The 26595-nt window shown below is 35.5% G+C and overlaps 1 protein-coding gene across 3 annotated transcripts in view; it reads left to right on the top strand.

The window, feature by feature from the left end:
* DTWD2 (DTW domain containing 2) overlaps nucleotides 1-26595 on the top strand; it is a 1117698-nt gene that overhangs the window by 609096 nt on the left and 482007 nt on the right. The window contains exons 10-11 of one of the 3 annotated variants that reach the window (XR_014838613.1): nucleotides 23588-23662; nucleotides 24875-24976. The exons of the other annotated variants lie outside the window; for them this stretch is intronic. The gene's annotated coding sequence lies outside the window, so the exon portion shown is untranslated. The remainder of the gene's footprint in view (nucleotides 1-23587; nucleotides 23663-24874; nucleotides 24977-26595) is intronic. 3 annotated transcript variants of the gene reach the window in all.

Raw genomic sequence — 26595 nt, 5'->3', positions numbered from 1 at the left:
GTAGTCCTCTGTATTTGCATCGCAACCAAAAATGGCATATCCATTTTTTATGTTTTCTTTTTGAATATCCTTTCATGCTTACCTTGCCTCTGTCTTTTCATTTAAATATTATTGTGAGTGAAGGGCGCTCTTCAGTGATACATGCATTTTTAAAGAAGGAAAGACTGATCTTGGCAGAAAAAGCTAAAATAAAGACATAAATATGGATGAACATACTTTGAGCATTATCAGTGCTCTTCTCTAAAGCATTCCTAATGGATACACATTTTCATCAAGACATGTTGAATGGGCTAAAACTCCAGTATGCTTTTTATAAGATTTTCCTTATTAGCTCAAAGACCCTGGAAGGAGAATATTATTTGCTAGCTAGCTTAGACATCTGTCCTAGCTGAGATGAGTAAAGTATCCAGGAAACACATTATACATAGTAGGACACGGAAAGACTACTGAAGGACATGACTCCAGTGTGAATAGAAGTTTCACTATATCAGCTAGCCAGTATATAGGTGTCGACCCAACTGATTGTTTAATTTCTTCCCCAGGAATTCTGAATGACCCAGTGGCAAACGTAATGATTCCCATGGGACGGTTTTATTTCTAAGATCACAATTAGTTTTTATTTGTTAATAGAGGTAGCCCACAGTACTTTAACGTCAACAGAGGTACAGCTGCATAGTTTTACTTTTCAAAAAATAAGTTCTGTTTGTTTTATAGTCAAGGAGAGCTGTCTTTTCATTTTTCTACTTTACAAATGAAGACACCAAAGTGAGCTCCTCTGGAAGCCGATTTATTGGCCTAGTCAGTTATGACACGGTTGGGTATGAACACAAAGTTAGTGCTTCTGAGACAATTCAGAACTATTAATAAAAGCTATCCAGAGTGTCACCTCTATCAGACAGCATGTTCTTGCTTTACGTTATTCCATACTGGTCTATTTGTTCTGTTTGACATTTTGTCATGGATGATGACTACAAGGGAACTAATCTATTTTAACTAGTCCATTAGGTAGTCACTTTAATCTTGGGTTCATGTTACTCTTTTTATCACTCTTCATTTTAACCTCTGAATTTATAGTTACCAGATTTATCACACGTGACCCACAGGTCTGCTGATTACAAGTGGAATCACTGGCTATGGTGCTGAGTCTGTCATTTGCTCTCTCTCTATAAAAATTTCCATCTCTGATCTTAAATTAATTGTGCTGTAAATATTAAACATTAAAATTTCTTTGGCTGCAGACAAAATTAAAGATTGGATAACTGGTCTTGATAGATGAAGTAAGGATTTTCCTATATAGAAATGTTTTCCAGCAGTGAGTTTCTTTACTCATTAATATCTCAAAAACAAACAAAACCAAGCATAGGCAGAGAGTCAGGCAAAGAGTTTAAGAAAAATGGTATTACAGTATCAACAGAGGACTAGAGAGAGAATTGATATGGGTTTCTGTGGTAGTCCCAATATTTTAATTGCAGGTTTCTTTGAAATAGTGGTAGATTTATCTCTTTATCATAGTCTTTAATTTTTTTTTGCATTTGATTCTGATTGCAGTGGTGCCATTGGCATGCAAGGTCTTAGACCTAGGTTTTGTCCAGCATTATCTTGGTCTATGGAGAGAAGCAGCTTCACAGTGAATTATAAGCCTCCTCTCATATGTATTCATCACCCACACATGGTATTTGATTTAATATTTCATAAAAATGAAGGACCAAGGGCCAGAATCTAGCATTTAATTTGGGAAAGCATTATGCCTTCATGCACTCATAATCAAGCCTGACAAATCTCATTTTAAGAAAGAGAAAACATTTGAAAGAGAATGTCAAAGGAAAAAAATCTTAAGTTGAAATTACTTTGTTCTTCTTAAGAGCAATATAAACAACTTACTGTAGACAAATACAAAATAGTTAAGCATCTAGAAAAATGAATCAGGATTTCATCTGGTCTAAATAATACTCAGCAATCATAAATATGCAGCATGAGCCCATTGATTCCAGCATATTCCCTTCACTCAGTCCTGTTCTTTAGACATCCTTTGGTCACTTTGGAGACCAGATTTAGGTAAAATCCAATAGGGATTTAGTTTATGCCATAAAAGGGCACAATACTCTACTCTCACAGCCATTAGTACTTACAGTGTGTCTTTATTGGTTTATACTTTCTGAATTGGGCTAAAAATGGATGTAACTGTGATATGAAAAGGGTAATATTTTTGCCACTTAGTAACCTTAGGGACAAAAAGTTCCACTGCCCAGCGATTATGTCCTACACCTCCAGGGGGCTCTGCTTATGTGGCGTCCTACTTAACAAAGATGAGAGCAGGGGTTCTCAACCTGTTGACATTTTGTAGGGAGGAGTTAGTCTAAGAGAGGATGAAGGACCACTTAGGATGAATCCTCAAGGAACCATCTTAATAAGGACCCTTTAGGGATTATTCTTAAAGACAAAAAAAATTGCTACCGTTCTTAAAATGCGTTAAAAACTAATCGCCATGTAATCTCTGAACAAAGTAGTCAGACATCCTTAATATTATCAAGAGGTACTGAGGTATTGCTTTTTAATGTTAAAAACATCTATAATCTACATAAAAGGAGTCATAACTTAAGTATTTATTGAAATTTTTATTTTATCATAACGGCATCTCAGTAAACTTAAATATAATACTACTTATATATGTAAGCTATTATTTAGGCTACACACAATGTTTCATAGTTTCATGGTTTTCTCTATGGTCTGGTGTTCCAGAAGTTAAGGATCTGCAGGTTGGGAATCAGTCAGTTAAAATATCGAGTAAAAGCAGGGGACCCATTGCAGACAGATTTTATTTCATTTTTTTTTATTGCAAAGAAACTACAGAAAATTCCTATCTGATAATACTTAATGGATTAAGAAAGTATATGAAGGAGAACTTACTGAAAACTCTGCCTGAAAATGCTCCAGGTCTGATCAAAGAAAAAATACCAGTTTTTAAAAACAAGTAAAATTTAGAAATTTATGTAATAAGAGTCTTATGCTGAAGGATACACTTTCTGCTCTGCTTGCACAAGGGGAGCAGTAAATTGTAGTCACATAAGACAGAAATTACCAGTCACTAGAATTTTAAAAATGTTTATGATGGTAATTTTCAAACACAAGTAGAAAATAGCATAGTAAATTCTATGTACATATCAACCAGCTTCAACAATTATCAATGTTTGACAGTGTTGTTTCATCTTTCTCCCAATTACTTCTATATTATTTAAAAACAAATTCCAGATACCATAAATTCTTCAAAATATTGTTATCAACGGGTAATGATTTTTATAAATGCATTGATATTATCATAACTAATGATATTAATCTCTAATAAGCGGTCCATGTTCAAATTTTCTAAGTACTTAAAACATATATTTTTACTATTTGCTTATATCAAACTAAAAATTCCATATATTATACTTCCTAAGTATTTCTAATTGTTGTTCTTTATGGCAGTTTCTACTCTTCTTTTTTCCCCTTTGAAATTTATTTATAAATTGAGAAAGGAGCTAGATATGGGAAAATTTTTCACATTCTGGATTTGGCTGGCTGTTCCTTCATGGCATTAATAATAATTTATCTTATTTATTCCTCTTACTTCCTAAAATATGTCGATCTAAAGTATTAATTTTATTCAGGTTCTCTGCCCTTTTTTTTTTTTTTTTTTTGTAAAGCAAAAAGAAAATATTCAAAAGGTACTCTAGGAGGTGCTGTGAACTTTCTAGTGTATCACATTGAGCAGAAGCCCCATTTTTAGTGATGCTAAAATACTCCACTGGGTTAGTGTTCTTAGGCCCCTAAGTCTGGTACAAGGTTTTTCATCAGTGTCTCACCTAATGATTACCTGTTAATAATCACTGCCCAAATCCTTTCTTTCTTTAGGGGTTACATGTGATGATTTTAACTTTATCATTTTTCTTATTTATAGCTGAAATTCCTCGATAAAACTAACTTTTCTTCATATAATATTGTTACTTCAAAATAGTTTCTGCAAGAATGACAGTATAAAGATTTGATTATGTCTTTATCTATTAATTTACTTGATAATGAGTTCATATTTTATAACCTGAAAGTTGACCGATGATTTAAAGAAATATTTGATGTGCTCTAATCAACTTCAAACATTTTACTTTCAGGTGCTCAAATTACCCATTTGGAGCCAGGAGCTAGTTGGCTCTTGCATCTTTTTTATGAGTCTGACAATCTTTAAAATCTGTCTTGCTCTTTTGGCACAAGATGTCCTAACCTCATTTTGGACATTCCTAGGCTTGAAATCACCTATTGTTACCAAATAACTTTGTACTTTTGATAGAAAATGACAGTTTGATTTGAAAATGAGGACTCTAAGTTTGCCCTTTGCTGTTGCTGCTGCTTTTTTTTTTTTTTTTTTTTTTTTTTTTTTTTTTTTTTTGGCGTGCCCACGGCATATTGAAGCCCAGGCCAGAGATCGAACCCACGCCATAACAGTGACTCAACGTGCTGAAGTGACAATGCTGGCTCTTTAACCCACTGTGCCACAAGAGAACTGCCTTTTTTTTCTTTTTCTTTTTCTTTTTTTTTTTTTTTCAGTCCTATTCACTGGACAGGACTTAATACCCAAACTTCTTTATATAGTAGTTTCCCCATTATCCATAGTTTCACTATTAGTGGTTTTAGTTCCCCAAGGTCTAAATAGGTTAAATGGAAACATCCAGAAAGAACAATTAACTTTTAAAATGCACGACATTCTTAATATTAGGATGAAATCTGATGGTGTTCTGTGTAAGAATATGGATCGTCCCTTTGTCCAGCAGACCCATGGGGTGTATAGCACCAATTCATTAATTTAGGAAAAAACAGTGTATATAGGGTTCAGTACTATTGATGTTTTAAGGCAGCCACTGAGGGTCCCCTGTGGATAAAAGGGGACTACTGTATAGAGAAAATATTTATTGAGTTCATAGAAATAGTGGTAATTTAAGTTTCAGATACTAGGGTACTTACCTTTGATTTGTATATTCGTTATCTCTGTTATTTTGGTTTGAAAATCTTGGTTCCTACTGGTGTTAACATAATGACTTGGTTCTTTAATTCTGCATTATGCTCATAATAGTTTCAAAATAACAATGCTAGCATTTCTGCTAATAAGACAACTTTCTGGGTTTTTTTTTTTTTGTCATTAAGATATAGCCCACAAGGACTGTATAATGAAAGCAATATAATTTTTATCTCTCAGCATAATTTATTTTATGGTTGTTTTACCAGCTTAACATACAATTAAATTCATTTGCTTTCATTTAATTACAAAATACAAGGATACATTTTTTGTTATTTAACTTTTTTTTTTATTATTTAGGTTAAAACATTTATAATCCTCCAAAGTAAAAACTCAAAACAGAAGTACAATTTCATCTCTATCCTTGCTCCTCCTATATGCAACAATTTTTGGTAGTTTTTTGTATATCTTTCTATTTTTTAAAATAATACCGATGTGAGTTCCTGTTGTGGCTCAGTGGAAACGAACCTGACTAGTATCCATATCCACGAGGATGCAGGTTCGACCCCTGGCCTTGCTCAGTGAATCGGGGATCCAACATTGCCATGAGTTGTGGTAGGTCGCATATGTAGCCTGGATCCTGCGTTGCTATGGCTGTGGCATTGGCCGGCAGCTGTGGCCCTAATTTGACCCTTAGCCTGGGAACTTCCATATGTTGTACCAGCAACCATTAAAAAAAGGAAAAAAAATATGGATGTATATACACATATACATAAACATATATATGCACATGTATATATGTGTGCGTTGAATCAATCCCACATATGTACATGTGTTGGTACCTACACACACACTCACACACACTTCCATCCCCTCTTATTTATACAAATAGTAAGAGATACTAAAAGGTGTTCAACACATTTGTTTTTTCTTGTAATAATTTTTGAATCACTGTCCAACAGTAGAGTGAGATTGTCCTATTCATTTTCATGCATAGCTAGATAGTACTCCATGAGTGTTTTTTGAAGTAGTCTCCTAATCATGGACATGGATTTTTCCCAATTATTTTCTTTTTTTATTAAAGTGTATTTTATTTACATTGTTGTATACTCCACTATTTTCTTTTCTTTTTTTTTTTTTTTTTTCTTTTTGTCTTTTTTGCTATTTCTTGGGCCGCTCCCGCGGCATATGGAGGTTCCCAGGCTAGGGGTCTAATCAGAGCTGTAGCCACAGGCCTATGCCAGAGCCACAGCAACGCGGGATCTGAGCCGCGTCTGCAACCTACACCACAGCTCACGGCAACGCCAGATCGTTAACCCACTGAGCAAGGGCAGGGACTGAACCCGCAACCTCATGGTTCCTAGTCGGATTCGTTAACCACTGCGCCACGACGGGAACTCCCAGTATTTTCTTATTACAAATACTGTAACAAGGATAATCTTTGTATATGATATTTTGTACTATTGTCAGTGTATTTTTAAGAAAATTCCTAGTAGCAAGATTGGTGAGGTAAGTGTAATTGTATGTATAATTTTCTAGACATCGTTTTCCCAACAAAATGGGTTGTATCATTTTGCATCCCCACCAGCAGTGTTTGAGAGTGCCTGATTTGTCAAAATTTTAGATGTTTGCCAGTTGAATTGGTGAGAAAGCATATGTGAAAACATGTTCAATTAATATTTTTTATTTGAATGAGGATAAGCATATTTACGTATTATTTTTTTGAGACAAACTCTGAAGGGGGATTTTGTCTTTTTTTTTTTCTCAAATGTTGTATATTCTTTGTATTTCCTAGGGTTTTAAGCTTTTATCTGTGATATGTTATTGGTATTTTATTTTCTAGTTCACAGTTTGGTCTTAGGATTCTTATGATGTGTGTGTGTATTTGTGTGTGTTCTATATGCAGACATTATTTTTTTAGATGTATGTAAATTTTCTAGTCTCTTCTCTTTATTGCTTCTGGACATTGATCATAATTAGGAGTGTTCTTCAGCCTGGATTACAAAGGCATTTATCCATCTTATTCCAGTACATTCATGGCTCTATTTTTTACATTTCAGTCTCTAGTGTTTTCAAATTTAGTGGGAGGAATGATTCAAATGTATAGGTTCCATATGACTATAGTTTTCTCACCACTGATTGGAGAGGCAGCGTTTATATATATATATATATATTTTTTTTTTTTGTCTTTTGTCTTTATAGGGCTGCACCCACGGCATATGGAGGTTCCAAGGCTAGGGGTCTAATCCCAGCTGTTGCTGCCGGCCTATGCCAGAGCTACAGCAATGCTAGATCTGAGCTGCATCTGCAACCTACACCACAGCTCATGGGCACACTGGATCTTTAAGCCACTGAGTGAAGCCAGGGATTGAACCCACAACCTCATGGTTCCTAGTCGGATTTGTTTCTGCTGCGCCACAAAGGGAACTCCTGTATTTTGAACTTTTCTGTGGACTAGGATTCGTTTCTGCACTTCTGTTCTGTTCCACTAGTAAGTTTGGTCACTCATATGTCAGATGTAATAATGCCAATGTATAAGTCAATGTATAGTTGACTTATAGAAGCTTTATAGTATATTTTATTATCTGGAAGAAGTAGCCCTCCCTCCCCCCTTAGGATTTCTCCAGCTTTTATTTGATTATTTTTCCATACAATCTTTAAAATGAACTTGTGTAACTTTAGAAACAATTCTTGTATTTTATATTGATGTTGTATTAAATTTATGAAATAAGTTGGATAAAACTACAATGTTTATAGTGTTGTGTTTTCTTAACCAAAAACATGGAATGTATTTTCCCCACCTCAGGTCTCTTTTTGTTTCTTTTAGGAATGTTTTAGAAGATGTTATTTTGAGCAAAGCATTTAATAAAACATGGTATTATAGCAACAGTTTATTAGTTACATTGACAGATAAGCTAAACATTCTAAATTGAAATATTCACATTGATTGATATGAAGTCAGTGAATGTCTGTCATGGTAAATAAGTTTCTACTGAAAAATATTCAAGAAACTTATCCTTACTACTACTTCATAAATGATTTTTTTCTACTTAGTTATCAGATAATTTTAAATGAGGCTAGTGATAAATCCATTCGAATATCCTGAGTAGCATATTTACCCCATAATAAAATTAGATCTCTCGTCATAAATTCATATTTACACATAAGGTAGTCTTAGGATCAAGTAAACTTTTGGCCTTGTATTGCCATCCCTTTATTTCGGTTTCTATTTGGCTGCATGTACAATTAAGTACAAGTAGATATGAATTATCTGTTCCTTAAAATGCATTAGAACTTGAGGAAGAATTATTATTTAGTTTATTTTCTTTACCTTATATTTGTGTTTGCATGATCCTCTTTATTATTTTTGATGAAGTTAAATAAAGATGTAATAATGCCAAATATTTATTCATACACAAGGAAAACAATCCACCTGAAGCTTGTGCAGGCCTGGTGACTGGGATCCTTGATTTAATGTGTAACTGAACTGTCTTTGTCACTTGAGGGCCGAAGGTTACAAGACCCTCTGAGGCAGCTTTGAGTGCAGTTGTTCTCAAATGGGAGTGGTACCTTGCCATCTATGGGGTATCTAGGAGTAGGTTGGGGTGGTTTTTTGTTTGTTTGTTTTGTTTTTTTGTCTGGGGGGAGCGCTGTAGCATTTTGTAGGCAAGACCATGAAGGCAAGTGTCTTTCTGTAAAGACACAACCCTTCGTGATGGAGAGTTGTACTGCCCAAGTTCTGGGTGAGGTATTGGAAGACTCCCAGGACATCTGGATTTCTTGTTTTTGTGTTCTGTGGTTAGGACTCCATTAGTTATTCATTCAGCATTCTCACTGAATTCAGATTCCTGTTGAGTGAGGACAGAATTAGAATCAGATGGGTTTCTTATTTGTCATTTATGTGTGACCAGGAGCAAAGTTGTGTGCCTTTTTATAGTAGAACCCATCAATCAATAAACTCCGCCAGAGAATGTGTGGTTCTATCTATGAAGATCTGTTTTCTTAAGCTGCATGCCTCTATATTTCGGGGTTGGACTTTTAGACTGAATAGAAATTAATTACAATTTGATTTTCCTGAATACATCTTCCTGTGGGAGAAAAGAGTATAATCAACAGAAACCAAGGCACTGGCAGAACTTGATCATTTCCAGTTCTCACACTGCAGTAGTTACATGGCAGAAATACATACTTTGCTTAACAACACCAACCATACTTTACTGTTGCTATGAGATTGCACTGTGAATACCCTTGGTTTACTAGAGGGGCCTAAATATCTGATCCATGGTGTGCAAAACTGTTCTCTTTTTGCTGAAGAAAAATATTTTATCTCCATTGATGCTCTTCAATCTGACTACTGAAATGAATGTTTCTCTTCAAGGTGCCATTTCTGGAAACAAGGTCATTAAACATCAGTTGAGAGACTGGGTCTTATTAATTCAATGGTAGTGCTTGGCAAGATGTTCTTTGGAAAATAAACTTAATTGTTATCATGTGTACTGGCTTGGGGAAAAAACAAACAGTAAAAACTAAAAGAAAATATTAGGTAATCATTTAACTCTTCTAAAACGAAGGAGATGTTAACTTTAAAGGTAAACAGATTCATGAAATACATCCGAAAATGGAAAACACATGTAAGATTAATGCTAAGTATCAGCAGACATTTTTTCTTTTAAATTACAAGGGCCAGAGCCTACCCAAACTATAAAAAGCCTTCATCTCTGTAAGTCACTACTTCAGTCTTGCTTAAATATGTCAGAAGTGGGCACAGGAAATAAGAGTTGGCATTTTTCCCGACTGTTATAAAAAGACGGAAGCCCATCATGAATGAGAGCACACAGCACTACATTTGCCATCTGCATAGCTTCCAACCCTCTTGTATTTTATAGCAGTAGTCTGCCAAAACCCCAGCAAGCCAAAACCAGAATAAAACCCCCAATCCGAAAGAGAGAATATGGCAAATAATAAAAATCATCCAGACAGCAGAGAAGTAAAATTGCAGAAAATAAGACTGAAATAACAAAACTGTCAAGCAGTGTTGTGAGAGCTAGGAAATGCTTACAATAGAGGATTTGGAGGAAAACTGAAGGCTGAGAATAATACAAACCATTGTTCACTGGAAAGGTTTTGCAAAGACAGAGTGCTGGCTGCTCAGAAAACATTAAATCTTTCCAGAAAACATTACTTCTTCCTCGTTTCTAATATTCTGGCTATGTTTGTTTGAGATAAAGCTAACTTTATGTCTTTAAACTGTTGGGTCCCATTTTATTTTGATGAAAGTATAGACTTGTGAGAGAGATTTGATATAAGTCAGGGTTTAATAGCTCTTAATTTGTCATTTGGGATATATTAAGTGTTAGAAGCCAAATAAACCCAGTTTTGCAACATTTAAAGTTAATAATCTTCAGGACATTTTTAAGCAAGTTACTGAGGTGATTTTGATTTTGATTTTTCATACATTAGTACAACTCTAGCAATCTAAATGTATCCAGCTCTTCCAATATGTATTAATAAATTAATAAGGAAGAAATGGGTATGTATAGAAATTTTTGAAATAACTTAAGCTTCATCTAAGGAATTAAAAGGTAAATTTAAAGAATTCTTGTTTTAAGCTGTAGACTACTTCTGTGCCCACCATCAGCCCTCTTCACATTCACAGTTATGTACTAAAAGCAATGTTAAATGTTTTTCTCATTTCTCTCAAAAATAGAAAAGCATGAAAGTGAGATATTTGCCAAAATGACAGGTTAAAAATGTGTGTATGTATCTTTTATTAAATATTCAGTTTGTTCATTCTTTCCCTAGTCTCCTACTGAGGCATTTCTTTCTTTTTTTTCTTTCCTTTTCAGGGCCACACCCACATCATTTGGAAGTTCCCAGGCTAGGGGTCCAATCAGAGCTATAGCCGCCAGCCTATACCATAGCCACAGCAATATGGGATCTGAGCTGCATCTGCAGCCTTAACTGCAGCTCACTGCAATGCCAAATCCCCAACCCACTGAGCGAGGTAAGGGATCGAACCCACATCCTCCTGGATACCAGTTGTATTTGTTTCTGCTGAGCCACAAAAGGGACTCCTGACTGAGATAGTTTTTTTCCCCCAAATCCAGTTAAAGATAATAAGGTACAGTGAGGTTTTGTGTCCTGTTAATAGGCAGTATTCTGCAGAGTGATCCCTGCTAACGGTCATCCAGAACTGAAAGCACCTCAGTATTTGATCACTAGCCCCTGAGATCTGGACATCCCTTCTGGTCAGTTCTATCAGATCCTGGGAAATGCTCAAGACATACGGAGACGGGGCACTCACTAGACTCAGTGTGCTTTGAGACTGCAGGAGGTGGGTAAGCTTTTCAATTCTAGGAAACACAATGGCTTTTTTAGAGTTCTTAAGATGGAGGGCAGTTCATTTGTTAGCACATCAGGAAGCATGATAATAAGGAATGGGGAGAAATGCATGGTTAAGGGTAAAGAGAATGCCAAAGAGAAGAAAGCTATGAAGAGCTATTACTTCACTTTTGCCTCTGAGAGCTTTACCAGGCATGGGACAGAGGAAGATTCATGCTTTCTTGGGCAGGCTTGACCCCTTCTGGAAAAGGAACGGGAAACAGACTCAAGTCTTGCTACTGTTGAGTATGTATTCAAGGTCCCGTGTGTTTATGAAGGAACCTGTGGGAGTAAGACGCTTGAGTCTGGACTTTGTTTCAGGACAGTGTCAATGCCTTCAAGACAGAAGCATCTCTTAGCTCTGTTTTGAGGCAGCCCTGTACTGGCTCCTACTTGCACTGAAAAAATTCTTTTCTCAAAGCAGATTAGTGGAGAACAGGGCTCTGCATTTTGGTCCCAGTGAAGATGAACTCAGGGTACCCTGTGGGGTACTAAGAGCAGGAAGCAAGAGACTAGAGAAATGATCGAAAATCAGTTGGAAGCTGCCTGTTTCCCAACTCAGTCCAAAGGCCCAACAGTTTCCTTAAAAACAGTAACTATATCTTAGACCCCTTTGTATCACAGATTTTAATATTCTTTGATACATAGTGAGTCCTCAATAAATGGTTTCTGAATAAATGAATATCCCAGTATATATAATATGGCTTAGAAGTCATTTAAACTAGGTTAGGAGGCTGGCTCTGCTACTTATTAGGTGTGTAACCTTGGGTAAGTTAATTAACTTCCCTGAACCTCAGCTTCTACATCTATAAAATAATAATACTACTACTTAGATTGCTGTGAATATTAAACAAGAGTGCCTATTAAAATATCTAGCATGATATCTCTACTTTTCTCTTCCCTATGCTAACTCTTTTTTTGTGAAATATCTTTTCTATCTTTATTTTTTGCTTTTTTATTTGCCAAGATTGATCTCAGGCACAGTTTTCTCTGTGAAGATTTTTCTACTTCCATACTCTTTGCCTTTCCTCCCAAGTAGGTATAAACTTTGCTTTGAGCCCATGCACTATTTTATTGGATTTGTAATCATAATTAACAATCAGTGTGGTTGTGTTTTATTCAAAGACTCTTTTTTGGGGGATGGGTTGCCTTTTTTCTTATTATAATATATTTTCCATATGAAGAAATATGTAAGCAAATATAACAAAGAAAACCCACTGCTTGGTTTGCAGATGAAAATTTTAATCTAGAAAAATGTTCTGTGCCTTTGGGCATCTGTGTATCCTAACTCAGTCAATTTGCTATTTGAGATGAATTGTGCAACAATTAATGTACAAGGGTTGGAATTAATAATGATTTTTTTTCTTCTGCCCACCTGGAACTTTTGTCAATAAGTCTTTGTACTGTGTATCATTTGACATGTGACAATATACAAGATTCTTTATGAAAAAATATTATTCACATGTGCACATTAGAAGAATAGATGGACTTTCTAGTCCAATTTATAAGTCAACCTGATCCTCCTTTTTTTGGGGTAGGCACTAGGTATGTTTTAAGATAATACTGTAACAGCTTTTCTAAGGGAGTATCTTTGATAATAAGAAAGAAAATGAGTTCTCGGTTGGCTCAGCAGGTTAAGGATCTGGCATTGTCACTGCTCTGGTGTGGGTCTGATTCGATTCCCAGCCTAGGGACTTCCACATGCTGTGGGCACAGCCAAACAAACAAACAAACAAAAACAAAAACCAAAAACAACAACAAAAAAAAAGAGAAATAAAGGATTCAGGGTAATAGAGTTAAAATCCAATTAAAACTCTTTAACTGAAATAGTCTTTGTAAGTGATTTAATCCATTGCCTGTAATTATTTCACAGGCAAGCAAACAGACTCAGAGATGAGCCTTTGTTAAATCGCAAAACCAGTAAGTAGCAAAAAACAGAATAGATTATAATTCTGGCTCTCTTTTTCCAGTACCTATGTATTGCTTTTATTTCTACTTGTTTAGTTCAGTCACTTGGAGAGCCATTATCCCTACCTGTGTTTTATGGTGTATCCATTTGTTTATGGTGTATCCTTTTGTTCAACGAAAGGTTGAAAAGCAGGATATTCACAAAACTCTTTTTGCTCTTAGGGAGGCATATATTCAGTCATTTTAATCGAATCAGTTTATCTTTCTTAACATATTATTTTGGGTAGAGGAGTAATAGATTCAACATTCCCACCTCTAAACCAAGTTCATGAGGAGGAATCTGAGGAGGTAAGACATTTGTGTTAATTCCTTATTTTATGGTATGCTCATTTTAAAGATGGTTGTTACTCTAGCATGAAATAGAAAGGTGAGGACTGTATTTAAATTGCTAATAAGATATTTTTTAATCCATTTTCTGAAATACTGCATAATTCAGTGTTATTACTATACTCCTATGGGAAGAAAGTCTTAGCACTTCTTTATTAGCTTTACTTTCCAGTAATCAATCAGTAATTACATAATAAAGAGGTAAAATTAGTTGTTTAGCACAAAAATATGTAACTACCACATTTCTATATTATAATCAGTCCTTGACTGTGATTATCAGTGGAGGAGGAATTTAGAATACCATCTGAGACTCTGAAAAACCCAGCCAAGAAGGACCTTGAACTCTCAACTTCTAATCTTCTTTCTTTCTCTCTGATGATAGTGAAAGCTGAGCATTGATACCAACTCCTTATTATGAATAGTTATGTTGCAGAACTGTTTGAACTTGCTAAACTGTGCCCTTGGCTACAAGGAACATTCTCATCCTAGTCTGTAGAAAATGAGTAGACCTTTACCTTCCTTTTTCCATGGGGTAACTGAAATGTTCAAATGTACTGACTGGATTTTTGATGATATTTAGAATTTATTCAGGTGTGCATTTAGGAGTGCTAATGGTATTCTCTTTATGTTTCGTTAAAAATAAGATAGCACAGAGTTCCCATTGTGGCCCTGTGGGTTAAGAAGCTGACAAGTATCCATGAAGATATGGGTTCCATTTCTGGCTTCACTCAGTGGGTTAGGGATCCAGCATTGCCACGAGCTGAGGTGTAGGTCATAGATGCAGGTAGGATCCAGCATGGCTACGGCTGGATAGCAGCTGCAGCCCTGACTTGGCCCCTAGCCTGGGAACTTCCATATGCTGTGGGTGTGGCCCTAAAAAGGGGGAAAAAAAACAAAACAAAAAAAAAACAAAAAAAACCAACAGGTTCCAAATGGAGTTGCTTGTGGTTAATCCTGTGTCATCAAACTGAGACTTAAATAGAGCTTTGGCTCTCTCAAAAATGGAGGCATAAATCAGGAATCCCCTGATCAGCATTGGTTAGATACTCCGACTGATAGATCGGCCATCCTATAAAGGAAGCCTTGCCATAATCAATCCACCTTTTTGTCTAATATAACTTCCTTGTTCCTGCTCTTTTCTGCCCATTAAAGTATGATTTTGTACAGTTCCTTGGAGCTCTGTTCTCTCTGCTATATTGAATGCAGTCTGAATCATGTATCATTGACTAAAGCCAATAAGATCTTTGAAATTTACTCAGTTGAATTCTGTCTCTTTTCTTTTTTTGTCTTTTTGCCTTTTCTAGCGCTGCTCCCGTGGCATATGGAGGTTCCCAGGCTAGGGGTCGAATCGTAGCTGTAGCCACTGGCCTATGCCAGAGCCACAGCAATGCGGGATCCGAGTGGCATCTGCGACCTACACCACAGTTCACGGCAACGCTGGATCCTTATCCCACTGAGCAAGGCCAGGGATGGAACCTGCAACCTCATGGGCCCTAGTCGGATTCTTTAACCACTGCGCCACGATGGAAACTCCGAATTCTGTTTTGTAACAGGTTTTTTTTTTTGTTTGTTTGTTTTTTTGTTTGTTTGTTTTTTTTAATATTTAGAGGCAAGTACAGAAGTATGTATGGGTGAAATAATATGAAATTGTAATTTGCTTCAAATAACTATGTAGGAGGGTAGGTGGGAAAATATGTGCAACAAGACAGCATAAGCTCATGGTTGTTGAAGAAGGACTGTCACTATGATTTTGTCTTTACTTTGGCCAATGCTTGAAATGGTTATAAAAATTCTAAAAATAATTTAAAAATTTCTTTTTTACCCCCTGCTTTAGAAATGGCTGCCAGCATGATTGATCAAGTTTTACCAGTTAATGTATTAGAAGGTCACAAGTTGAAAACTCAGGTAGCTCTAATAAAGTATTGATGCAGAAAACAAGGTTGAGAGATTTAACAAAACAAAAACCAAACCTACTGATTAATTCTTGACACAGTAACTTTGTTATTATGGATACAGAAAAGTATATATTATTTCCATTTAATAAAAAAGGTATGTGACACTTTGTATGTGACAACCACTCTGTTTAATGCTTGGGATACAAAGATGATTAGACATCACCTATAGCTATAAAACTGTGTTTTATGTACTGAAATAGAGGTTAGAATAAAATGCTGTGGGAACCCACATGAAAGAAAAATTAATTCTTCAGGAGTTGAGAGTAAGGACCGTGAAAAGGTAATAAATGAACTGGACTTTGAATGACGAGGAATTGGTTATGTAGAAAAGGTTTCTAAGAAGGTTTATCAAGAACCATTTAATCTGTTACTCTTTCTATAACAGTGTTTCCAGAAGGAGAATTATTTCCCACCATTGAACCACTATTGATAGGGCCCTCTGGACACTCATTTATTTATTTGATTATAATAATTCCCTTGTAGGAATAGATAGATAAAAGGGGAGAAATGGCATGGTTAGAAACTGAGATGGTATTAATGGACCAAGGTTTTTCAGGTGTTAAGTTTAGTGTCATTGACAATATCCCTGATTGATACACTATTATCTTGCTTTCTAGTACTTCTTTCCTTTTTTTTTTTTTTAATTTTTTTTGTCCTTTTTTTTTTTTTTTTTTTTTGCTATTTCTTGGTCCACTCCTGCGGCATATGGAGGTTCCCAGGCTAGGGGTCTAATCGGAGCTGTGGCCTCCAGCCTACGCCAGAGCCACAGCAACGCAGGATCCGAGCCGCCTCTGCAGCCTACACCACAGCTCACGGCAACGCTGGATGGTTAACCCACTGAGCAAGGGCAGGGACCGAACCCGCAACCTCATGGTTCCTAGTCGGATTCGTTAACCACTGCGCCACGACAGGAACTCCCCCTTTTTTAAAATTTAATTTTATTGGAGTATATTGAACTTAAAATGTTGTAGTAGTTTTAGGTGTACAGAAAAGTGAATTGGTGATACATATAAATATGCATCTATTATTCTTCCTGTATAACTTATTATAAACTATTGAGTAGGTTTTCCTGTGCTATACATTGGGTTCTTGTTAATCATCTTTTTATATATGAGTGTGTATGTTATCCCTACTCTCCCTATTCTTTCCTCCCCCTAATGGTTTCACCTATGGTAACCACAAGATTGGTTTTGAAATCTGTGAGTTTGTTTCTGTTTTATAAATAAATTCTTTTGTATCATTTTTATTAGATTCCATATATACATGATAGGATATGACATTTGTCTTTCTCTGTGTGACTTATTTCGCTCGGTATGATAATCCACTACTTCACTCTTGATGTAGCATCCTCAAGACCCTGGGGATACTCTCCTGGTCCCTTTTATTTACAGATTAGGTCCGATGGTCTTTCAACATTTAATTTTTGATTTGGGCCATGTTTTGATTTGACCTTATTTATTGATCTAATGACCAGGGAGAAGGAGGGACAAATTCTGTAGAGGGCAATCCTTGTCTTTTGAACACTCTTGTTTCATTTGAGCTATGTACGTAGTCTTCATTGCAAGGTGCACGGGTCGGGGTTGAGAGAAGAGAACTATGTCTTCTTTGTCTTTTTTTTTTTTTTTTTTTTTTTTTAAGGGCTGCACTTGCAGCAAGAACTTTTTCTTCTAACTAGAGGTGAGAGGATAGTCTGCTTCTACAGGGACAGAGGATTCAGGGCAATCTAGTTTGTTTCTTAATGTATCTCCTCAAGTAACCCTTTCCTAAATTTCCCATTCCTTTACCCTGATGCTTCTGAGAGTCCTCCACAGAATGAGAGCAAGAGAAGTTAGGAAAGTTCAAGGGCAAGGGGCTAACTATGGATGAAGTTTCATTTGGATTCCAGCTTTAGCCAGGTGCTTTGGGGAGTAAAAGGGCCAGAGGCTGGCTGGGGCTCCCCTGGAGTGGGTGAAGTAGCCTGTTGGTGGCTCCCATTTAGTCAGGGTTAACCTCTGGATAAGAGGCAGCTGTGAGCTGTTAGCAACCAACATTTATAGCAGCTAAGAGATGGTGTGCTGGCATAGTAAAGGGAATCTGGAGTGGCAAAACATCACCCATGTGGATGAAAAATTAATCATTCAATCTAAGAAAGAAATGGAAAATCGTACTCAGGCCAAATTGAGGATTATAACCTAGGGACTGCTTCCCAGAAAGCTTTAAGATCTGTTCTGCCCCTTAGATGTCAAAGCAGTGATTGAAGTTTCTGAAACAGAGGACTGTACATTATTGGAACTGTACACAATCCATATCTACATGTACAAAGTAAGTGGTGGGTCATAGGTCATTGCGGACCCTTGGAAGATTAAGAAGAAAGGTTATCTTCTAAGGAGGTTTCATTAATGTAGATGCACAATATGCATTAAAGGGGAGGGAGGAGGCCCAAATAGGCAAAGAAAATTTTTCTGTTTAAATTTGTCTTGTTTTGCTATAAAAGATGAATTTATTTCATCACCCTCGAAAAACCCATTCTATACTTATACACATATATACATATATGTTTTTCAGTTTTTTCTCTTATTGGTCATTATGAGATATTGAGTATAGTTCCCTGTGCTATATAGTAGGTCTTTTTTGGCTATTTTATATATATTAGTGAGTATATGAATGAAATATATATGTATGTATAACTGAATCACTGGGCTGTACAATTAACTTGCTACTGTAAATCAACTATATTTCAATTTAGAAAAAGAAACAAGTTAAAGAAAAAGACGTTTCATTAATAGTATTTACAATTAAGAAAATCAAATCTTTGAAAAAAAAAAAAAGAAAAACCCCATTCTAGGCTTTATTTTTTTCCTGATTCCTTTCTTTCCACTGCTCAAATTATCTTTAAAATTTTTGGTCTATTCTTATTTATTCATTGAATAGAGAAGGAAGACCTATTATATGCTAGACACTATTCTCAGCAGTGGGGATACACTAATAAATGGGAGAAATATGGGCCTTGTCCTGATGACATTCTAGTGGCCAATGAGGTCAACAAATAGACACATTAATTTTAGATAGTTATAAATAGTGGAAAGTAGATATTTTGATAGTGATTGTGGGGTGTTAATAAGGATGCAGTTTTATATTGGATTTATAAACCAATCTTGTATAAGTCCAGTCATCAAAAATAGACACGGTAGAGGGGTATAAAGAATGACAAACAATAAAGGAAGCAAATCTATACTGGCAGCAGAGGTCTGGGTGTGCTTGTTGGATTTATATCCCAAGGTATTGAACATAACTGAAATTTCTTAAAGATGAATGCTGAGTAGTATCTTAATTTGATGCTTAGAAGTTAGCGAGACATGCAAAATGTAGCAAAGAATTTACTTTTTTTTCCCCTCTCAAGTAGTGAGAAACTGCTGAACATCTTTAAGCAATAAATAGGTTGTTATAAATCTATGCAGGGAGAGAATCTATATGTATCCAAACATTTATGTATATATGATTATTGCATGTGCATTTGTGTATGTATGTGAACTGAGAAATATATACATGTATATTAAATTAGATGAATACATTCTACTTTGCTTTTTATGTAGTATAACTGGTAGATAATTTCAAATTAAGTATTTATATATCTGCTGCCTTTTGTGGATTAGATAGTATTCTTTTATGAATGTAATTTACTTAAGTAATTTACAATGATCTTTCTATTATTTCTAACCCTTTGTTAATGCAGAATTCTGCCATGAATATTTTTTGAACATGCACACTCGTGTACCTATTTAAGTATATTTGTGGGATACATTCCTTGAAATAGAATGTGGTATCAAATCTTAAATTGCACAGGTTTGGCCATACAGCCCTGCATAGAGTTTGTATCAATTCATGCTCCTACCAAGAGGATATAAGAGGGCCATTTTTCTGTCATATCTTTACCAAACACTGTTACTATCAGACTTTCGGTGATTAGACTATCGGTGATTAGACTTTTCCAATCTGAATTGGATGTATGATAGATTTAGTTTGAATTTTTCTTACTGTGCATGAGTTTGAGTACATATGTATAAGTGTGTGTATATATGCATACACACAGATATATATATATATTATATATATATTATATATAGGCTTAAAAGTTATTAGATAGTAGAAGGGAACATATTTGAGAGATATTTAGATGGTAAAATAGAAATATCAAGGGGTTAATGCGAGGATAGAGCCTGCAGCCCATATCTCCAAAGTGATCAACCAATGTATTATATTCCTTTAGTTTTCCCAAGATTCAGCTCAAAGCCTACCTCCTGTCTAATAATTTCACTGACTGCTTCATCCTCGTGCTCCATTAGCCTTCTACACATATATATGCTCAAGTTCGTAGGTGTGTTTTTTTAAAAAAATTGAGTTTTAAAGTCACACACTTGCAGCAAAAATCCAAGCAGTGTAGTAATGCCTTTTGTAACTGGATAGCTTCTCATTTTGTTCTTTTAAACCTACCCTTCAAAGGAAATTCCTTAGGGACTGACTTGTACAAATACCCAAATTTCCATTATTATATCTTTGCTTATAAAAATACAAAATGCATGTATACAAATAGTTAAAAAGAATTTCATGGTCAAATAACATGCACCATTAACTTTTTTTTTAGCAATAGTGTAATCTTTTTTTTTCTAATTAATGCTTGCAAATTTAATCCTTTTTAAGAGCTCAGAGAGAAATTTATTAAATGGATATGATCTAGTTGATCAAAATATTTATTTTATTTTTATTTTATATTTTTGTCTTTTTAGGGCTGCACAAGCAGCATATGGAGGTTCCCAGGCTAGGGTTCAAATTGGAGCTGCACCTGCCAGCCTATGCCACAGCCACAGCACTGTGGGATCCAAGCCGCATCTGAGACCTATACCACAGCTCATAGCAATGCCTGATTCTAAACCCAGTGAGCAAGGCCAGGGATTGAACCTGTGTCCTCATGGATGCCAGTTGGTTTTTCTAACCACTGAACCACGATGGGAACTCCTTAAAATATTTCTTTATAAATGGGCACTTTTGGGTTTCCAAAGATTTTTCGTATTATATATAATGCTTCTATAAATCAACCTATGTATCTATCTATGTTATCAATCGATTTATCTGTCTTGAAGTATTTGTACTTTGATTTCAGTTGGATATATTCCCAGAGTAGGATTTTGGGTGAATGGATAGGTCATTTTAAAGTTTAATAAGTATTTCCAAATTACTTTTTTCAAGAATTGTCATAATTTATAATCTCACCAACAGTGTTTGAAAGAAAATATTTTCCTAAACCTTTGTCAGTGCTGAATGCTGTCAGTCTTTAAAGATCCAGTCAAATTATTGGGTAAATGCTTGGTAATTTCTTTTTTAAATTTGTGTATTTTTGTGATTACTACTAATATTGTGATTCTTTAGTATTTTATGACATATAAAACAGTTTTTCATAGCATTTGCCCATTTTTTATAATGTGCAGTTTATCCATTTTAGAGCTTTTAAAAAGTTTTCTTCCGATCTTTAATTTATATTTTGACTTAGTTTAGGGGGTATGTGGTTATATATATATTTTTTTTTCTTCGTGGAGTCATTATATCTACATTTTCTTTTTTGACTTATAAGTATCTACTGTTACTTAAGAAGTTCTCGCAAAGCATAAGGTTATAAAATATTCTCCTAGATTTATTTTAAAAGTTTTATAACTTTTTTTCTTTTACATGAAGTACTTTGAAGCACCTGTATTGAAAATTTTGATATAGTGTATTAATATTATATTTTCCAGCTAATGATGGGTTTTATAAAAAAATAATACCAAGTTCTAAAAGTGAGGAAACTGAGGCTTACTGAAGCAAAATGACTTGCCCAAGATTACCCAAATTAATTGTTTATGCCTTGCTTTTATTTTCTTTCCCTCTCTGGAATTTTATTTCATATGAGTAGAGATTTTACATGTATTATTCACTTCTGTATCATTGACACCTGACACTCCTAATTATTGTGAATGAGTGAGTTCTCTTGATCATTAGACATGACCATACCTGCCTTTTACTCTAAGATATATTGTTGATATTCTGATGCTGAGTAATTATACCATAGATAAGAGTTTCTCACTGCTGAGATGTCTGAGTAAGAAAAATGTAAATGTTTCAGAACAGAATCAACCATTAACTTTCCTAGCCAAGGTAAATCTTAAATTACCTTATAAGGAAAAGGGAGTCCAAAAAAATTCAAAGAAATGAGGAAGTGGTGCTGCAGATGAGCTGTTTTGAGTTGAAGTGGCACCAGCCCCAGGTGTTCATATTTGAGAGAACACACATAAGCACATGCACACAGACACACTGACACACACACACACAGAAATAGGGTTCTACAGGGAGGACTGTTCTGCATATGGGGAGCTAGAATGTTGCTCTGGTTCTGTCATTAATAATCTTTCACTTAGCTTCAATGGCTCTCAATTTCCTCATTTCTAAAATTAATGTAATGGTAGGCTACATAGACTGCCTAGTATTTGTTGATGACTTCCTGCATGGAGTTATTTCACTTATTCTAGTGCCAGGACCCATATCCCTCATAATTGAAAAAAAACTTCCTGAAGGAAATAACACTTCTTTATGCTTGACAAGTATGAAAACTACATCTTTGGTTAACTAATATCCCCAAGATCATTTAATCCATGAGTAGCAGAATGAGTTTTTCTCCCCAGTTGTGTCCAGCTCTCCAAGGCCATGATCTTTCTAGTTCTACTATATGAAGTTGACATCAGGTGAAATAAACTGTGATGCCATCATCTGTTTGGATGTGGACAGGGGTCCTTTAGATGTATCAACTTCCTTAGATTTATCAGTCTCTTTAGATATGCTATGCTACATAGTAGACTTTGTGTGATTCAAATGCCCTCAAACATGATGATCTTTCAGGTTTCTCAGCTTTTGATTTTGAGAAACTGGAAACTACAGCAAATTCTGATACTGTAGAGATGTTGGAAACTGAGGGAAACAATAGTTTCTTAACACACACCTTTGTAATAGTAACTCTTCTCCTACATGTTAATTAAAGGAGGTGGTAGGATAGTCATAGATGCCTGAGAGGGTTGGGTATCACTGTATATCACCACAGCAACTGGAGCCAAGCAAAGCAATCATCACTCTCAAAAGTGTTGAATCTACAGCTGTCCACAACACAGACTTTCTTATGTTTTCAGCATGTATTGAGAATGGAGAAAATCCAAGTGCATTAAACATCCTATGGCCATTGAGCTGTTAAGATTTAATTTTGTATCTATTAAAATAACAAATCATGAATTCTGGCAAGTTTTCACATAGTTCCTTCAGAGTTTTTGCCTTTGGACTTAGCAACACTTTCCCTCTAAACTTTGTATGAACCATACCGCAGACTTGTGGAAGATATTCCTAGTAGGAAACTCTATCCAAAGATAAAGCTGCCTTCGTACTGTACTGTGAAATGCTATGATTTAAGACGGCAGCCAAAAGATCATCTGTTATTTGTCCAAATGGACACACAGAAACAAATGAATATACTGAATTTCTTTACATGAGGGCTGTGGCTTTGGTGTTCTCAGACATGCAGCTCAAGCATCAGTGTCAAATCCTGCTCAGCTGAACTCTACTTAATCAAAAATTGCCTTCATATTTTTCCTTTGGGTAGTTAGGTAGAAAACCTGAAAGGCTGATTGGTATTTCATCTTAGTTCTGAATATGAGGCAGGAGACAGTCTTTCTAACATGTTCAGATATGCTTATCTGAAGTAGTTTTACTTAGAAGTATTGGTAGAGATGGTAGATCATGTTCTTGGCCCAAGCCTCTGACCAACACCTTGGTTGGCATTCAATCTTTTGTTTCTATTTGTATCACAAAGATGCTAAAAGCCATAGTAGACAAATCACATGAAACACCAAAGATTTAATTTTTTAAATTTATGTTCACTAGGACTTACCCCAGTTTCTCTTGTTCTTGTTCCTTCTGCTAGAAGTCGATGTCCTAATTAAAAAAATATATAGGTGACAGAGCCTTGGATTTCTTAGGATGGATAAAACCAAGTTAGGTATGTATGTGTGTGTGTGTGTGTATATTTATACATAATAGTACATATTTTTACTGAAAATTCTCTGCTTATAGACAAACTTCCATCCAATGAACCTTTAAAATACTCATTAAGAAAAATGAACTGTCCTCTGGGAAAAGATTCTGGGGCAGGTAGTATTGGTATAGCCTTGGCCGGGTGCCCTGATACCAGCTGTAGTCATTGGTACAGATTCAGGGGTTCCTGAGGTTCACAGTCTCTCATGGTCTTATGGAAAGGAACACTTGGTCCTACATGCTGGATGCATCCAGCTCCTACCACACTCCATTCTTTATGGGATGGACATAAAGGGAGGCCTTTGTAAGCATGAGAATAGTCTTGCAAACCTTGCAGGGGCCTGGCAGAGGGACTCTGCTCCAGGACCTGCAGACCTCGTGGGAAGTTGAGGCCCAGGGACTCTCTCCTGCTGCATTTTTTTTTCCAGATAACCAGAAAAGAGCCACTGAAACCATCCTATGGTTATTCCTCTCTCCACATAGTGACAATATAAGTCTCATTTAATAAGAAAAGGAAATTAAGAAACAAGTTCCTGTCCTGGGTGGTTAAAGACAACCCACCATTTATGGAAGTGTACCTTTAGCTGCTTAATGCCTTGAACCTCCGTCTCCCTGTTAACCATATTATTCTCTCTACCTCATGCAGTATGTGCCAGTGTTTTTTAACTTGACTTAACACTAAAACAATCAAATAGATTTCTTTAAGTGTGTGCAAATTTATGGTTTCAGTATATGAGTGTACACAAAAGGCCTACTCTTTCTCAGTACACTTAACTAATTCTCATTAATGTCAACAGGAGTTGGGAATGCATATCAAGGAAAAATAAAATGCATTTGGAAACCCTTTAACTAATTGTTCACACAAGCTCTGAAGAAATTTGCTCTTATTCATTTCTGGAGGTTGGGGCAATATGCATCAGTGTTCATTTCTTTAAATGTCATGATTGTGCATTTTCTGCATTAAAAAATTAACCAGAAATGTAACCAAAAATTAATTCCAGGCCAAGTTTCCTCGTGTAGGAAGACCACGTAAGAGATGGTATTTTCATTGCTGTGGTGTGGTCATGACTTTTTCAAAAACTGCAGTTCTGAAATTGACAATGCATCATCATAATCCTTTTTTCATGCAGGAAACACCCACTTGAAATAGTTTTCTTTTTTCTCTGAATTCCCGTAGGCAGATAATGTTCACAATCAAGTTGCATAGAAACCCTGAATTCATAAGGATAACATCTGAGATGTATCAATGAAACATTCATGACCTCTGCTTTTCTAAGCAGTAAGTAGTGACTTTGAAACTGCCCAGTTCTCTCCTTTGAAAAGGATCAAACAACAGCACCTGCATGTAGAGATGTGTGTATGTGTGTACATTATTGTAATACATCATGCAGAAATGGCCTGAAATCCTTGAGTTCAGAGGTCACATGTTTTTAACCAGCAGTGTAGTCTCCTCATGCCTACAACTGGGCGTAGCATGAAGTAAGTGCCTATGAATATTTGGAAAATACATTTGCAAATGGTGTGGAACTCTCTAGGCTTCTAGAAGCAGGCAATGTCAGCTTACCTGTCAGTTTACCACAGGTTGTCATTGAGAGTCAAAGTGTTATCTTTCAAAGTTTTATTTTTCCAGGAATATATTGATTTGGTCAAGACAAATGAGTGGATTGATTTTAGGTTGTTGATATTCCTGCTTAGTAGAAGTGATACTATAAAAACTGAATGATGACAGACCTTGTTGTTTTGACAATATATTAAGAATATTTGATTAAAAGCAGAAAAAGAATTGCAGAGGAAAAAGCTTTACTATCCAGGCAATACAATGAAATTTATTTTAAAGAGCAGTCACTAAACATTAGCAATAATTTTATGTAAAATGAACATGGAGACCATTTACAAAATAGCAGTTTATCAATTAAAGTCCATGCAAGTATAGCTTTGGCCATCTACCTAATAAACACTGATGTATTTGGTCTTCCTTCTAGGGGGAGATAGCTGTTAGGAATTCTACTTGTGCTCGAAAAGAACAGCAGCACCCACCGACTAGAGAGGATGCATAATTGTTGGGAAATTTGAGCATTTTAAATTCTACCTCAGTTTGAGCATATTCAGAAATTCCTGTCTCTGCTTCAGAAGCATGCTTTATGAGATCTTGACATTTTGTATTCATAGAAGTTTCCTTAAGTACTTGGACAGAACTTTTTATTCGGATTTGGGAGAAAGAATATACAGATTTATTATTGTAAAAGTTAGGATGTAGGAAAATAGCAATTTAAGAAGGAACCCACATTAGATATGTATGGTATTCTGTTTCTCTGGTTCCTTTTTTTTAAAATAGACCCAAATTAGTATGGAAAACATGCGACTTAATTCCCTTTTTATTACCTTAAATATAAGGATTCATAATACAGTAGGAGATTAGATGAACATTTTCTATGAGTTATTTAAGATTAGAGAATGCTTCCTATAAGCAGATTTGGGATTTAAATGCCTGGTTTCCTTCTGAATATTTCTAAGTCTTTTCATAAATGCTCATTTTTCTAAAAAACACACTGATAAGATTTATGTCACACACAAGGTTGTTTTTAAATACAGATGAGAAGAGAGCGTGTTTAATTTGGAACTTGCCTTTTTTTTTTTTTTTTTTTTTTTTGCCTGGTCTTGTTTGTTTGTGTTGACTGAACAAGTTTTACTCAGACTAAGTTAGGACTGAGGAAAAAGTAAGATGTGTTCCCATATGAGCCTTTAGTTATCATGCAGAATTGAAAACTCCAGCAATTTTTACATCGTGCTGAATATTTTCCCATAGAAGAGGACGTCATCCTGAACATAAAAATGTTGAAGTCTTCTAATTAGGAACATTGTTGGGTTTGAAAAGCTGTAAATCCATTTTAAAAGTCC

The sequence above is a fragment of the Sus scrofa genome, chromosome 2 (assembly GCF_054392235.1).
Source record: "Sus scrofa isolate SSC_HxYL_T2T_F1_AM1 chromosome 2, Sscrofa_HxYL_maternal_Yorkshire_Landrace_v2.0, whole genome shotgun sequence".
Lineage (NCBI taxonomy): Eukaryota > Metazoa > Chordata > Mammalia > Artiodactyla > Suidae > Sus > Sus scrofa.
The sequence above is the reverse complement of the archived record's forward strand: the minus strand, read 5'-3'. Positions and strand labels throughout refer to the sequence as shown.